Source organism: Centrocercus urophasianus, unplaced genomic scaffold (genome assembly GCF_019232065.1).
Source record: "Centrocercus urophasianus isolate 14NV4802_14NV808 unplaced genomic scaffold, USGS_Curo_1.0 seq_10, whole genome shotgun sequence".
In the NCBI taxonomy this organism is placed as follows: domain Eukaryota; kingdom Metazoa; phylum Chordata; class Aves; order Galliformes; family Phasianidae; genus Centrocercus; species Centrocercus urophasianus.
The window spans coordinates 9,950,792-9,966,283 of record NW_024884142.1 but is presented as its reverse complement, the minus strand read 5'-3'; the positions used below and the strand labels follow the sequence as shown (position 1 = coordinate 9,966,283).

Sequence of the window (15,492 nt, the reverse complement as noted above, 5' to 3'; positions counted from 1 at the left end):
TCTTTTTGTCAGTTTAATATTGACCAGAGCTGGCTTAATCAATTAGTAAGAACTGTTATATTCACAGCTTTCTGCAACGATGGAAATACAGCAGTGACAGTATGCCAGTATGCCATATGTGCATCTCTTCTGTCTCGAAGGCATAACAGGGAAACAATTTATCACTGTAGTGCACCCAACATGTCCCCATCTATCAGCCAGCCTCTTTATCATATGTTTGTGCCTCCGTTTCAACAGCAGGTACCAAATGTCACACTTGTATTTATTACTATTATTTATTATTACTGTTACAATGAGAGTGATGAGGCACTGGAACAGAGGTGGTAGAAGCTCTGTGCCGGGAGACACTTAAGATCAGGCTGGACAGAGCTTTGAGCACCCTGGTCGAGCTGTAAGCATCCCTGTTCATTGCAGGGGAGTTGGACTAGTTGGCCTTTAAGGATCCCTTCCAACTATAACAAGTCCATAATTCTACTGCTCCTCAAAAACCTTTGTATTACAAAACCCAATCTTTCACCAGAGAGGACTTAGAGAAAGCACAAAGGCTGCACCAAAGCTGCTGTTGGCAGAAAGCCAAGCTCTAGGTAAACTGTTTTGGAAGCAGTTCAGGTGCCTGAACAATGTCTAGCTTGCAAACAGCATGTGAGCTTCACCTGCTGCCACCAGCTTTCCTAGAAGACAGCTGGAGAGGGAGGGAGACCACAGCCCAAAGAGGCTTGGAGGTGTTAGCACTGTCCCCAGCACCCCCAGGCTGGTTCTCATCTCAGGCCAGCCACCTGCATGTAACATGCTTCAGTCCTGTCAAACAGAGAGCTATTCTCCATGCTGAAGATGTGCTATTTTATTTATGTTACTGAGATGGCTGACTGTCATGAAATGGGTTGCAGTCATACTGAAGCAGAGAGCAGAAGTTATATTCACCTATTAACATAAAGGCCTGAAGTATTGCTAATTTCTTTAATAGTTATAACAGGAGGAAACTGCCTCTATTTGAGACATTTATTTCCAGTCTGTGGAACGGGGCTCACTCTCAGAGTTGTAATGAGTGAAAGGTAGTCTGACATCTCTGATGACGGAGAGCACAAATGTGTTTCAGTTTATTCATGTAGGGAATTTTTTACAAGTTTCAGTTCTGCTCCCTCTTTATTTCCCATGTAATTCAAGTGTGCTTTCATTAAGTGAAAGACTTGACATGAAGTGAGCTGTATAAATTAGATCATTAACCTAGGCAATTTACCTTACCTAGGATAACCTAAAGCGCATTCTGTGTCTGCTTGGCACAGATGGTGTGAACACCCACCCCTTGTGGCTTAAAATGCTGAATTCAGATCTGTTGTGTGGACCTCTCAGGAAAACACCTTGGGACAGAGTGCAGCCAGAACGTGCTACAGATCTCAGCTATTCCTGCATGTTCAGCTGGGTGTGGTTATGAGTTTCCTGAATTACTAGCATATTCATGGCAGTGGTTAATTAACTAATACTGAAGTCTCCAAGTTCAGTTGTGTTCTTGGTTTCCACAAGATGACTCAATAAGCTGTAGATATGCCACCTTCCAGTTGTTGTTAGTCTCAGTGTACCAACTCAGAAGCCAGTATATGACCTTTTCAACCAATCTCTCATAGGATATTCAAAGGTTCCTAAACAGTGTCTGTTTCCACATTTATTCTGAAACAACCAAAAAACAGAAGCAGACATCATTTAAACCACTGCAATACCTGGACATACTGCACACATCCTCATAATACAAGAAGAATGAAGCAAGTGATTCATCACAGTATTTTTTTTTTTTTTAACACGAGGAGTTCATGATTTAAAATTCATGAATTGCAAATAAACACACCTGTAATAGCTGAAGAACAGGAAAGTAAGTGCCAAGGAGTTTTCATTTCCATTATGTTCTCACTGTAACAAATCAAAATGATTTAAAATTACTTCAGTGGCACAAAAAGGCACATGCCATTGAGCGCTTAGATGAAGTCAACCAGACCAATCTTATTTATTTATTTATCTTTAATGACGGATATGAAAGAATATACAAGTGCAAGAGCAGCAGGATGTGAATGTGTACTTTGTCTATCCCAAGGCTTCCAGAATACGCACACACCTGGGAGTATCAGGGTCTTTTTGACTGTGATCTCAAACTGCTTCAGTGGGTTGGTAATGACAGGATGTTTCAGCTTTCAGGCCACTTCAGTGATTCTTTTCCTCAAAATATTTGAATTTCCTTCAGTCCACATTGTGGTACACCTTCTGTATCTACATAAGGGAACAGTAGGATTCAGACACCACATTAAAATTATACCAGTCACAGCTAGAGCAGGGCGTTTGGTGACTCAGCATGCCTTGCAGTCAACAGCTGCAGAAACACAACATTACCATTTTGCACGGGTGTCATGGCAAAACCAAAGTGTGTCCTTTAAAGAATAAATCTCCACCATCATATTACGCCTAAACTGTCAATGTCAACATGCTGATGGTTGGTTTTCAAAGCTACATAGTGTTGATGGCTAATATAATAGACAAGTATCAATAAAGTGCAATTTCAGAATACTGCTGCAGGAACTTTACAACTTTAAACAGCCTTTCAAGGCTTCTGGGCCATGTGGGCAAAATTCAGTGTTGCTCCTGGTGGCTGAATGGTGGCAAATCTTGGGGTGTAGTTGAGGGGAGCAGAAGTAGAAAAAGGGGAATGAAGGATGAAGGGGAAAGTCTCAATGGAGTTTAGTTAAGAGAGTACTGAAGGAAAAAGAGTGTAAAATAGGAAAGGGAATAGAGAGCTGGAGGTGGAAATGCTTTCTTTTCCTGCTACTGCTGGGATGGGAATAGGGGCAGCAAGTTCAAGAAGCTCTTGGACAACACTCTCAGTCATATGGTCTGATTTTTAGGTGGTCCTGTGTGTAGCCAGGAGTTGGACTCCATGATCCTTGTAGATCCCTTCCAACTCGGGTTATTTTATGATACTATGATTGTATTTGGCTGGAAGCAGCATGTGCCTTGAAGTAGTAACTTTCAACTTTCACACATCCATTGCAAGATCCATATCTCGCCTAATGGCCATGCTCACCTCTGCATTGCATTTGCTCCATACGTGAACCTATGAAGCTGTGAAGCATTCCAGCAGGAGCAAGGAAGGGTTAACAGCCTGGCTGGGGGTGTACACAGCTGCAAGTTCAGATCAGCCCTTGCAGACATTGTATTCCTCTGTTTGCACAGGATTCATTTTCCCCTGCACTTATACCCCACTCACACATGCACAAGCACACATCTACACACACAAGGGCTCCTCTAAGAAGATTACAGTAACCAGCAGTTATAATTTTACTTAAGCCTTTATGACGTTTTTAATTAAAAAGGCTTTAGTGCTTTTCTAGCATGACATTTGATTGCACTCCAGATAATGCACCCTTGCCGATTCTGGCAGGAGAAAGCATTTAGAAAATATATGAAATATTTTTATAAGGAGTTTTACCCAATCTGTCTTCAATGAAAGATATAATGATTTCAAACTACGTGTATTCTTTTGAATAAAACAACAACATATGCCAGAGCAAGATAGCTGAAGAAAATCACCCTGTACAAACCATTGTCCGTTTAAAACTGTGTTTTCATTTACACTGCCTGAGTTCAGGCTTAGGTTTCCTATGGGAATTTACTCAAATATATGGTACAATTTTAATGCACAGATGAAATGAAACCTGCACCAAACTGCTTCTTGACTGTCTGGGTAAACCTGAGTCTGATGTCCTTGTCATCTGCACCATTTTAATTTCTTTGACTTAATCCTGATTTTCACCTCAAGCAGATGCTCACTCCAAAGAAGCTGTCAGAATCGTGCTTTAATATTACTTTTACCAATATTAATATGTATTTTCCTTTGATTTTTTTTGCATGTAGTCCTTTATCCAGTTTGGTCAGCAGTAATCACACCTCTCTTAAATGTGGTACCTTGGTAATCTTTAAATCTTGGTAAATTTTAAAAGCAGAAATGCTGTTTACTAAAGACTACACACACTTTGATATGGATGCATTTTAGCCCTACAGAATTTTAGTCCCACTAGCATTTGGAGGTAGCCACTGACAACAGCATCTCCCATATCTTCCTCAAAATAATAAATATCTTAGAGAATTATTTGATCTTTTTTCCCAGTTAGTCAGTTTCTGACATTTCACAGTGTTTCCACTCCAATTGAATCTGATGTGTTATTTTTTCCTAAAAATTATGTCTAAGGGAAAATAAATCAAGCCATAGTGCACCTTTTGAACAAATTAAAACCATTATTTTTCTGTCCGTAGCAAAACAAACAAACAAACAAAAAAAAAAAACAACAAACAAATGCATAAATATCTGTATATGTTGAGCTGAAATGAATTGAGAAAGTTTTACTTCTATTAATAATAATAACCCTGCAGAAACTTTCGGTGATGGGAAACGTCAGCCATTTCCTGATGGATTTGTCTACGGCTCCACTGGGATAATAGACAAATGCTTCCAATATGGATTTGTCCTGGTAGTATCCCTATGACATGAACAGTTCTCACTCTTCTCCTTCCATGGATGAGGACAAAAATATTCACATCAATACTTTCTCCTCATTTATTAAACCCTGACTTGAAATGACAGGCCCCAGTTTTTTATACAATGTTGTTTTATGGCACTTTACTTACCATAGGACACTTTCTTTATTCTGAGCATAATTCTTATTGACTCCAGTTGCCACCCTGAAAGCCCAGTGCTGCTGCAGACATCAGAAGTCTTTTGGTAGGCCCTACAGGGAGAGGCACACTCGCTTAACTGACACCTGTGAATGAGAAGTTATTTAATGTAATATAAAATCATATAATATTAAATAATAATAATAATAAGTGATTGTCCAGAAATCAGGTCAAACGGAGTTTGACATGACCCTGCAAAAGCCCTGGGGCTCAGCTGGATCTGCCTCTGGCCTTGGCTCATCTGTCTGTGTAAAGGAAATGATGGAGAAGGTGACTAAAACACTGATCTTCAGAGGGTGCAAGAGGAAGTAAGGATGAAGAATGAAGAAAGTAGAGACAGAGGTGCCAGGGAAGAAGCTATGTGTCACAGATTAGAAGTAGCTCTCCAGGGAACACCACTGGGGTCCAAGCTTTGTCCAGAAATTTGACATCAACTTTGAAAAAAAAAATTAAAAAAGTGATCACGTTGCATCTTTGGAAGAGCTGGGGAGAAAATTTTTACCTTCATTTAGAATTCACAGTCAGAGGTCAGCATTAGCAGTTTCTCCCCTTTAGCAACCAACAAACATTCCCATGACTGCAAGCCCTTCACTGCTTTAATGCTTATAGTGAGACAAGGGTTCTTATTAATGAGGTTTCACTAAAACCCCACCTCAATCCATTTTCTGAATGCCATTATTTTCTGTCACATGTGAGACAAAGATATGGAGAAATGTCCCCCTGGACTGAGCTTTGCGAGTCTTATCTCATTCACCTACAACTTGGGCCTCCAACTCTTCCCCTTGAGATACACACAGAGACCAGCAGAAGCAGAATGCAGTCCTCCACTGTGAGCCCTTGAGTATATAGTCCCTTGCTTTTGGCTCATAACCAATTTTTGATCTTTACCCTGATGTCACAGAACCAATCAGACAGCGACACTGATGCTGAACTCTTCTCAGCCTCACCATCAGCCTGCAGTCACGATGGGGCCATTCGGTAACCTTAGCCAATGTCTTCTGAGCTGCAATGAATGGGAAGACCCCAGAGGCCTGTGACATTGCCAGATGCTGATAGTTTTGTGGGGTAGAAGCTAAAGGCACGTTTCTGACATTCAAGTCAGAAAATGCTGGCAAAAGTGTACAAAACTAAAAAATGGTGTCTTAAAAGGACAGATTTGAGGCAAGTTTTGCCACAAGTACTGCTGCTTGCTCTGTTTAGAAGAGGTATGCACTTACAAAGTACTTGCAGTTGTTGAGGGCAAATTCTTCAACAGTAAATTTTTCCCCCGCTTTAAGGTCAAAATTCAGTATAACAGTGTGGAGATAACACGTTCCCTACACAATGCAATTTTGTAATTTCTTTAACACCATTAATTCCTATGGCTCCTTTCATTACTTCTGGCCTAAAAGATATCAAGGGAAGGAGGGGGAGGAATTCCTACTGACTTGAAAGAGATTTTTAGAAGCAGCATATTATGGAGTGCAGTCCCCCTATTCTTAATGGCCCAATTTTGTTCAAAGAATGCTTCAAGGCATTCAAAAACACTTTAAAAGCAGCAGGTTCTCTACTACATATATCAAGTTGCAGCCAAGAGTGAATTTTATAGCCCATTGAAAAATAAGATTGTATTATGGAAAAATCTGGCACGCCCTTCATTATTGCACCCTGAATGAACTTATTACAATAAAGCAAACTGATAAAACTCAAGAAGCACAAAAGGTACTTTGGTAAAAGGACAGTGGATCAATGTAGAGCATACATCACCACAGAGCTCTGGGAATCTTGAGTTTTTAATCAAAATCACTGGTTTGTAACCTTGTGGCACCCCTTCTGTACAGTTGAATGGGAAACCAGAGCAGGATGCACTTGTTCAAGGAAATGTATCATTAAAAAATCCAGTTACTTTATGTTAGTTATAACAATCAAAGACAGTAAAGCCTAGGTACCTGCAACATAGAAGCCTTTTACTCTCTTTAGCGGATTAACATCTTCAGTTTCTTAGGCAGGGGAAGAAGTTAGAATGCATTTACTTCAGATGTATAAAGCAAATGAGGCATAAGGGATATGGGATCACAGTATTATTTAGATACTTCATTTATGCAGTTCTTGTCAGTTTTAGTTACATAATTATCTCAGAGAATCTGATTTGGGAGAGAACAATGATAGAAAAGGAAAACCTTGCTTCAGCAGTGCTCTTGTAGGAATGAAGTACTGTGTTTGAACCCTGCGCAAATAAAGGGTCATGTGAATCATCTTATTTAATATTTCTTTTTCCCTTTTCTCTTAGAGAGGCAGCAGAAGGGCATATGTGAAAGCTACATCTTTTTGCCTTTTGGTAGCTTAGGCAGTTTAGGCAGTTCTCTCTACAGAAAGAAATCAAGAATTTGGAAAAACAAGGGGAAAAAAAGAAAAAGAAATGCTTACCACATGTATCAAAATGCCTTTAAGCTGTGTTTTTGCTTTCAATTAAGTAAGACCTCATACCTACTGAGATAAACCCTTCTGTTCTTCCTCTTTATTTTTATGTTTTCATATCACCTGAATGATGTTGTGTTCATCTGGAGCTATAATCACACCTTACATCCCAAATCGTTTTATTCGGTCCTCTTACTCCCTCTCGTGGCTGCATATCAACTGTACAGAATCTCTAAAGGATGGGCTGTGGGACGACAGAAAACATCAGAAGATACAGCATTCCTCTAATGCGCTGCAGACTTCCCTGCATACATGAGCATGTCTAATACACTGGATTAATAAAAACACTGCAAGAAAAGAAACTTCAAAGAAAAAGAGCTGGCATCTCAGCAGCTGCCGGCACGTGAGTGGAGCGAGTTAGGTGGGTCATAGCCAGCTGTCTGTTGTGCAGCACTTTGACAGAATTTGTGCAGCAATTTGACAGAACCTGCTGCTTTTAAAGTGTTTTAAAGTGTTTATGGCACAGGGCATTCTGAAATCAGATTGCTCACATCCCATGTGCCAGATCCGCTCCCTATGTGAAACAATCTGGATGAGCATTAGAAAGCTCTGTGAGTTCCCTCCAGGAGGCCTCCAGCAGATTGTTTTGTCAGATGTTGGCCACCCTGCCCCAGGGCCTCCTCCAGACCTCCAAGAGAAGCTTCCAAAAGCTGGAATCACCTCCCCTGAGTGGTGGGCCTTTCTGCTCCTGAGCCACCTTGGGGGCACCTGGCTCCTGCATCTCCTTTTGGGCCTCAGATTTCATGGTACAGAAGGTAGAATACTTTTTACCGAGATCAAAATAAGAGGAACATAATATCTGGAGGAAGCACTCCTTTCTGAACCAGACAGCGCAGAGCATTGGGGACATGAGTTGGTCATGTAGACCAACAGAGAGCCCTTGTTGCAAATAACAAAATAACATGCAATTGAAGATTTCTGCTTCTGTCTGGGATGAAAAGAAATTGTTTCACAAAAGAAATGAGAAACAGAGAAATTCTGCCCCTTTGATACCCTTTTATGCTCTAAAACAGATCATGGGGACAGAGTGTTCTTCTGAGGTTTCTTCAAACAATTCATATACATTGCTTCAAATATTTGATTCTTGCTGAAGCACATGAAAATAATTACATCTGAAGGCTGTGAACTTCTGCCTTTTACATCCTGAAGCAGGGTGAGATACTAACCACCTCTAACCAGTGAGCAGGACCTAATGATCTGTCCCTGTAAAAGTCTAAGGTTCAGCACAGAGACTCTTCATATTTGGACTTTAGATTCCAAATCCACCATGTGGAACCCATCAATCCCATGCTGAGGAAAAATATCAGAGCTCAGAGTGATAATCTGTAGTGGACCAAAACAAAAATCCAAACCAAAACTGCTCTTAAGGCAGCTAGATGCACTTCCAGTCTTCTGTGACTTACACCAGCTCTGAAGACCATGCATTCAGCACTGACAATGTCCGCATCCCAGGGGACAAAAGCAAACAGTAATGTTCCTAGAATCATAGAATTATAGAATCATAGAATTATAGAATCATAGAATCATCAGGGTTGGAAAAGACCATTAGGATCATCTAGACCAACCATCGTCCCCAGCATACCAACTAACTGCGTCCCTCAGTGCCACATCCACAAGTTTCTTGAACATCTTCTTGACTCCACCACCTCCCTGGACAGCTTGTGCCACTGCCTCACCACTCTTTCTGAGAAGAAATGTTTCCTAATATCCAACCTGAAACTTCCCTGTTACAATGTAAGGCCATTACTTCTCATCTTATTTGTTGATGCCCCAGACATTCTGGATGTTCTGAAGATGGATTCAGGGCATTCTCCATTACAGTGAGCCATAGCAATGGCATGCTTGGATGGAACAGGCATCTCTGGCTTTTCTCCAGCTGTGTTCAAGTATGTTTCTGCCCATTTTCTCCCCAGTACTGCAATCCAAAGCAAAGAAAGGTCTGATATTACTAGGAAGCTGTTTCTCTGTAATGTATAAACCAAAACTAAGAGCTAGATGGCCAAAATCTTTTGATCCTTCCTTCCCACTGACCATCTCTTTACTCCCTTTTTGTATCAATTCCTCCAATTCCACTCCTTAACCTGGCAGTGAGAAATGCTAGAATCATTCGCCTCTTTATTTTTCCATGCAGGATATGAATCAACACCATCTACAACATTTTCATTTCTTTCTCAGTGAGTGCAGATGCTGAGGAAAAGAACAAAACAAAAACAAACCCTCAAACAAAGAGGTGAAACAATGGTAAGAACAAGCCTCCCATGAAGCCTTCAAGCCTGTTGTGGTTTTATTGATACAGACCACTCTGAGAGTGGGATTTCTCATCACTTTACCATCTGTAGTCCCAAGTGAAGGCAGAAAGAAGTATATAATAGAAGTAGAACTTCAGAAGCTTCCCAGGCAGCTTCTTGTGTGGCTAGGTGTGGTTTAGAATCACAGAATCATAGAATCACAATATTGGAAACGACCTATAAGATCATCTAGTCCAACTGTCTACTCATCACCATTGCCACCACAAGCTACTAAACCATATCATGCAGTATGTGAGTTTGAGTGTTTTAATCACGTATAAAACACTTCTCCTATCCCTACTGCTGATGTTTTCCAAAAATTGATAAACACAGTATATTTCCATATCTACCTGCCAAAGATGGAGTCAGAACTCTAAATGAGTTGCTTACACAGTGTAGGCTTTGATCAAGGAACTCAGTGCAGCAATTATGCACAGCTTAAAGGCCACCAAAAGTATGAAAATGGAAAAATCTGAGCAGAAGGTCCATGTTAAATCATTTTTTCTACCAGTGCAAGGCTCACACACTGACCTTGAAAGTACAGGGATGGAAATGCTCTTCCTTTGTACAGGAGATTGACAAAATGCAATCTGGGAAGACATAACCATGGTTCAGAGCTTTACTCTACCTTAAAAAATTGAATCTCTTTCTCTTTTTGCAGGTAAGAGTGAGGCTAAAATTGCTTTGGGAATAATAGTGTTCCTGCTCTTGTAGCCCTGTGGGGAAAAGACTAAGAAATCAGCACATTTCTCTCTCCTGTGTGAGAGAAGTCATGCTCTACTACAGAATCACAGTACAGACATACACAGTGTTTTTAGAAGTGTGCTAAATGGCATTCAGATCTGGGGAAGGAACGCACATGTGGAGCATTACAATCAATAAAATTTCCCTTGCACAGATCAGGTTAGGTGTGTTCATCCATTTTTACTTACCAGGGAGCAACACAGGCAGCTTGGGGAGTTTCTGGGATCTGCTGACCCTCAGTTGCCATCCCTTATGGATGTGCATGATATTTCCATGTGGGAGGCATTTGCAAAACATTCCTGTCATTGAACTAACCTATGGATTCGAGACAAATTTAAATCCCTACACCATCCCCCAGCAAGTGCACAAACATAAAGGCACAGACACACACAGCTATCTGTCAGGATGTTGTGCATCTAGTCCTTTTTCCTTGCAGTGCCACAGAATTGTAATCCTGCATCTGTGTGACTCCATAATAGGTGATCAATGTTTGGAACAGGAATATCTCTTTTTTTTTTTTTTTTTAAGTGCAGTATTTAAATTGTTTTTTGTGCCCTTGATGGTATGACCTTCAGGAGGGAAATGTGTGTTCTCTGAGTCTGCCATTTGTATGACTATCCCGTTTTTTTCCTGTCTTATTTGCTGTTATAGCTCCTGCTGAGCACAGCCTTCCTCAAACCTCCCTGGCTCAAACCTCCCTGCTGGCCAGTGGGCTGCAAATCTGTAGCAGCTTTCAGGTTTGTTTGATTGAATTGAAAGACTTCTACTGGATTCCTCTCCCCTCCCTGAGGGTCTTTCTGCAGCTCCTTGTATCAAGTTTGTGAGGTATGTGCAGCCCTCCAGGGATTTTGTTGGGGTGAACCCCTAGGACTGCTGGTGAATCTGCAGATATGAGAAGCTGTGTTCTGCTCCCTTTCTCCAGGACAGTGCTTCAGCTGCTCTTTTGATCTTACCCCTCAGATCCAGTGTTTTTGCAGGGTCATGTGAACAACAGGTTTTACCCAACAGGTTCAGATTTTCAGGAAAACCCTTGTAAAATGCCAAGCAATTTCTTACTAAGATCAAACACTTTGAGTAAGGGAGTCTATTTTAGGTGATCACTGGCAACACAACATAGAGATTCTTCCTTTGTGTTGCAGCTGCAAATAAACGAATATCAATTTCCTATACAGAGACCACACTCTGATCATTTCCTATCTGCCTGCTCAATGAAACTCCCACACATGTAAAGGAGAGGCTATTTACAGCACCTTGAGAGCAGTTTGTTGCCCAGATGATGCATCCTCTAGTGGAGGCAGCTGTGGTTGTAAAGCAGATGAACTCTGGGGGTGCGTTCCTCACTGCAGTAAAAGCACCATATGGCAGTGCTGGTGGTAGCTGCAGAGCTGCACTACTGTGGGGAAGCTGAGTCACACCCAGCTATATGCTTCTGATCCCAACACCACAATTTATCCCAAAGCCATTTCCAATGCTGAGAACCACAAGTTAAAGCTAGCTGCAAGGGCTTTCCCTTCAATAAAGTGCCTGTAATTCATTTACCAAATAAATTTGTTGTAGATGACATGAAATTAGAGCAAAACCCCCACTATTTGGGCAAAAAAATTAAAATCTACAAACTGCATTATTTAGGGATGTCTATATTGCTCTTAGGAGAACATCTCCAGTAAAATGCTGCGAAGTGAGAAAGCTCAGATGACAGTACTTTTCAGCAACTTTTAACAGAAGCATTGTACTCTATTTCTCTGCCATGAGGGTGGTGAAGTGCTCACACTGGCTGCTCAGAGAGCTGTGGGTGCCCCATCCCCAGAGGCACACAAGGCTGGGTGGGTGGAGGGCAGCCAGTCCACAGTAGAGGTTTGGAGGGTGGGCGGGCTGTGAGGTCTCTTCCAACCCAACCAACAGGTGATTCTGATTGCATGGTTCTGTGCTTCTGTGATCCTATGATTCTAAGATTTTAGAGTGAAAATTAAAAATATCCTTAAGATAGCTGAGATTCATTAGCATGGTACATCACTCATTACTCATCACTCCAACATAATGCAAGCCTGACCAGTACCACTAAAACCAAGACTTTGGAACTGCTTCTCTAGGGGAGTATTCACATCAATGACAACAGTTTTAGAGTTGCTGGCCCAGAAGACTGACTGAGAAGACTCCAGCTGTGTGAGGTGGTCTAGATCCTCTGAGAACTTCTTCCTTTAGTCTTCTTGAGATATGCCTGCTTGCTCACATTATTTTTCATGAAAAAATCCACCTCCAAGATGAAGCAGCTGTGCAGACTGCACTATTCCTGCACTGTGCATCTGGCACTGATGGGGGTGGGCAGCAGGAGCACTAACTGACCCCGCTGGAACTCCTCCTGTGCCTGCTGCAGGCTTAAATAAGGGCTTTATCTGTCTGCCTCCTCTCATAAGCAATGAATTTGCAGACATAGGAATACTTTACTTCATATTTCCCCTGTTTGGGAGTACATGACATGCACTGTTTCTATGGCTGAATGAAAGGTCATGACTGACCAGCTGGTAACACAGAATGTGGGCTTACACTAATGACAGGGTATTCAAGTTTTGCTTCGTATTACAATGACTGCATATTTACATAAATCCTACATTTCTTTAACTAAATTAAGCCAGAGTGTGATGATTTTTCTCTTCACAAAGAAGATGATTTAACTTCATTGAACACAGTTTTCCATTTAGAAGATCAAAGTTGGTGCAGCTCCCTGCAGCAACAATTCCATCTTATGCACTTCTTCAAATATTCAAATTAAGAAAATGGGGGAACTGGGGCTGAAAAAGCTAATGAATTCTGACAGACAGCTAGCAATGACTCACTGTCCCTTCCTTCCTTCCTTCCTTCCTTCCTTCCTTCCTTCCTTCCTTCCTTCCTTCCTTCCTTCCTTCCTTCCTTCCTTCTTTTTTTAATAAAAAATAATTTTATATATAATTTTTAATATATTTTTTTAATTAAAAAAAAAGAGAATATTTGAGGCCTTTGTTCATCACGGCCTTGGAAAGACATTTTTCCTTCGAAAGTTCCTTGGAGTAGGTCCTGACTTTCCTTCCTCCACAACTGTCAGGAACTGATAGCAGAGGCAGCATGCACATTTTTGGGCAAATTTCTAGGAGCTGGTAATGGTGTGGAGAGAGCACACAAAATACAGAATAAAGAAGAAAACCATAACACATTCTCCCCTGCTCCCATCTAGCGGGTACCACTACAAGAAAGAGAAGAGTATGGACCATGCTGTAGCATGTTCAAGGTTAGCCCTGAGTATGGAGGCTGAGGGTACAGGACCCAAGCTCTATTTTGCTTCCTAGGAAGCCTTTCTGCTCCACTTGCAACATGCAAAAGATGCACATTGCATCTACATAATGCACCTATCTTAGCATCTTAGCTTGGATCAGGAACATGCATTCAGAGTGTTTCCCTGACCACCCCTTCTTACCAGGCTTTGCTTTGCACTGTGTACAAGTCCTGGTGAACAGAGCTCCATTCAACGCTGAAACAGCAGATCTGGTGCAGGAACATATAGCAGCTGCTAATGCAAGACCAGCCCATGTGACAAGATTGGATCTCATCTGAAATGAATCATCAAAATACTTGTAAGGTATACACTGGGAGCTGCACTCCTCATTCCATGCCACCTGCTAATACAGGCACAGACAAGCAGGCTATGTCACTGTTTTCTAACCTCTCACTGCTTTAAAGTGCGAGCAGTGCCATTATAGGCACCATATGGTATCCCTGCAGGCCTCCAGCTGCCACTCTGCAGATGAACAGCTCACCCAAATGCCTTGTGTCATGACTGGCAGCTCTGCACAGACAACTCAGCAACCTCAGGGAGATGAACAGGCCCACCATGTCTGTGTTAAAGAATCTGAATACCACCTTACGTAAACTTTTGATCCACTCTTTGCCAACAAATAAATAAATAAACACACACAAAAAAGCAGTAAGTTACATCAAAATAGAAAAAAAGTGCTTAAAGTACTGTGGTGAATACTACACAATGCAATGCAATACAGTGTCAAGCAAAAGTCTCTCACATAAAACTCTCAGAGATGTTTTCAATAACCAAAACAAAACAAAACAAAACAAAAACAAACAAACAAACAAACAAAAAATTTTAACTCAAGCCAATAGAAGTATTATTTTATACCTAAGGAAACACTTGAACTTTACAAATATGTTTGCTTTTTAGTAAGGGCTGCATTCACTGACTTTAAAGCAGTAGTAAGAATTTCAAAGTTTTTTTAACTTTTTAATTTTAAGTTTTTGTGCATGTGCTTTCCTGGCAGCAGGATCTTTGCAATACCACGTCCTAAAGCCAGTTCTACATTAGTAAATAAGTAAATTAACAAATTGCTATGTGTACTGGGGTAGTAATAAAGCAAACATTCTTTGGCATATCTTTTACCCTTAGGCTGACAACCTTCGCCAGTGGTAAATAAATGAAGATGCTGAAGGATGAACATGCTTGGGATTGCCTGGAAGGGCTTGTGGTCACTGGCCAGCATTATGGCACGGGCCCATCCACAGTCTTTCTTGAATCATGTTTCAAAGATACACAAAAAAACAATTCGATCTACCAAGATTTAGCCTAAATTCCTCAATCTGGGTAATATTGTTTGGAACTTCAGAAACCCCGACCTCCTGTGGCCATTAAACTTTCCAGCAAAACAGTTCACAACTCAGTAAGCAGATAAAACTTTTGCTTGGCATGAAATGTTCAGTGTTCTTCAGGCCAGGTGCTTTCTCACCTGGAAAAGCCAGAGAATGCTTAGGTCAGGTGCATTATTTATTGGTAGCCTAGCGATCCATGCACAGTGATGCCCTCCACATGTGGAATTCAGTGATTATCTGAGAATAACTGAATACCTGGGTGCTTCATAAGCGTATCACCCACAAGGATGTATTTCCAGCCTACATGCGTGGCAGATCCCAAGGCTACTGTTATTCAGAATAACACACCAAACACAGCAGCATACATTATCAGTATGTAAAAATGCATTACATTAACAGCACATACTCACAAAGATAAAAGAGTTCAATAAAACTTATTTACGTTAAAATCATTGGGTTTGGAAGTTATTTTATCACCTTTTCTATAAAGATTGGATATAACCAAAGCAATACTACTCATTTTAATTTACAAGTTGGATTTGTTCATAATTATATTGTATAATACAGCAAAATAACCATAGTGTTTTAAATCAAATTGCATTTTATTAGTGTTTTTCCCTTTTCTTTTCCTTTCCTTTCCTTTCCTTTCCTTTCCTTTCCTTTC

General features: G+C 40.9%; 1 long non-coding RNA gene across 1 annotated transcript; it reads right to left on the bottom strand.

Moving 5' to 3' along the window:
• Positions 1–2,021: 2,021 nt before the first annotated feature.
• On the bottom strand, positions 2,022–15,467 carry LOC122159837. The gene is made up of 3 exons (XR_006168646.1): positions 13,651–15,467; positions 4,666–4,799; positions 2,022–2,256 (listed from the first exon to the last, which is right to left on the bottom strand). It is a non-coding gene; the product is annotated as an uncharacterized LOC122159837 (long non-coding RNA).
• Positions 15,468–15,492: the final 25 nt, after the last annotated feature.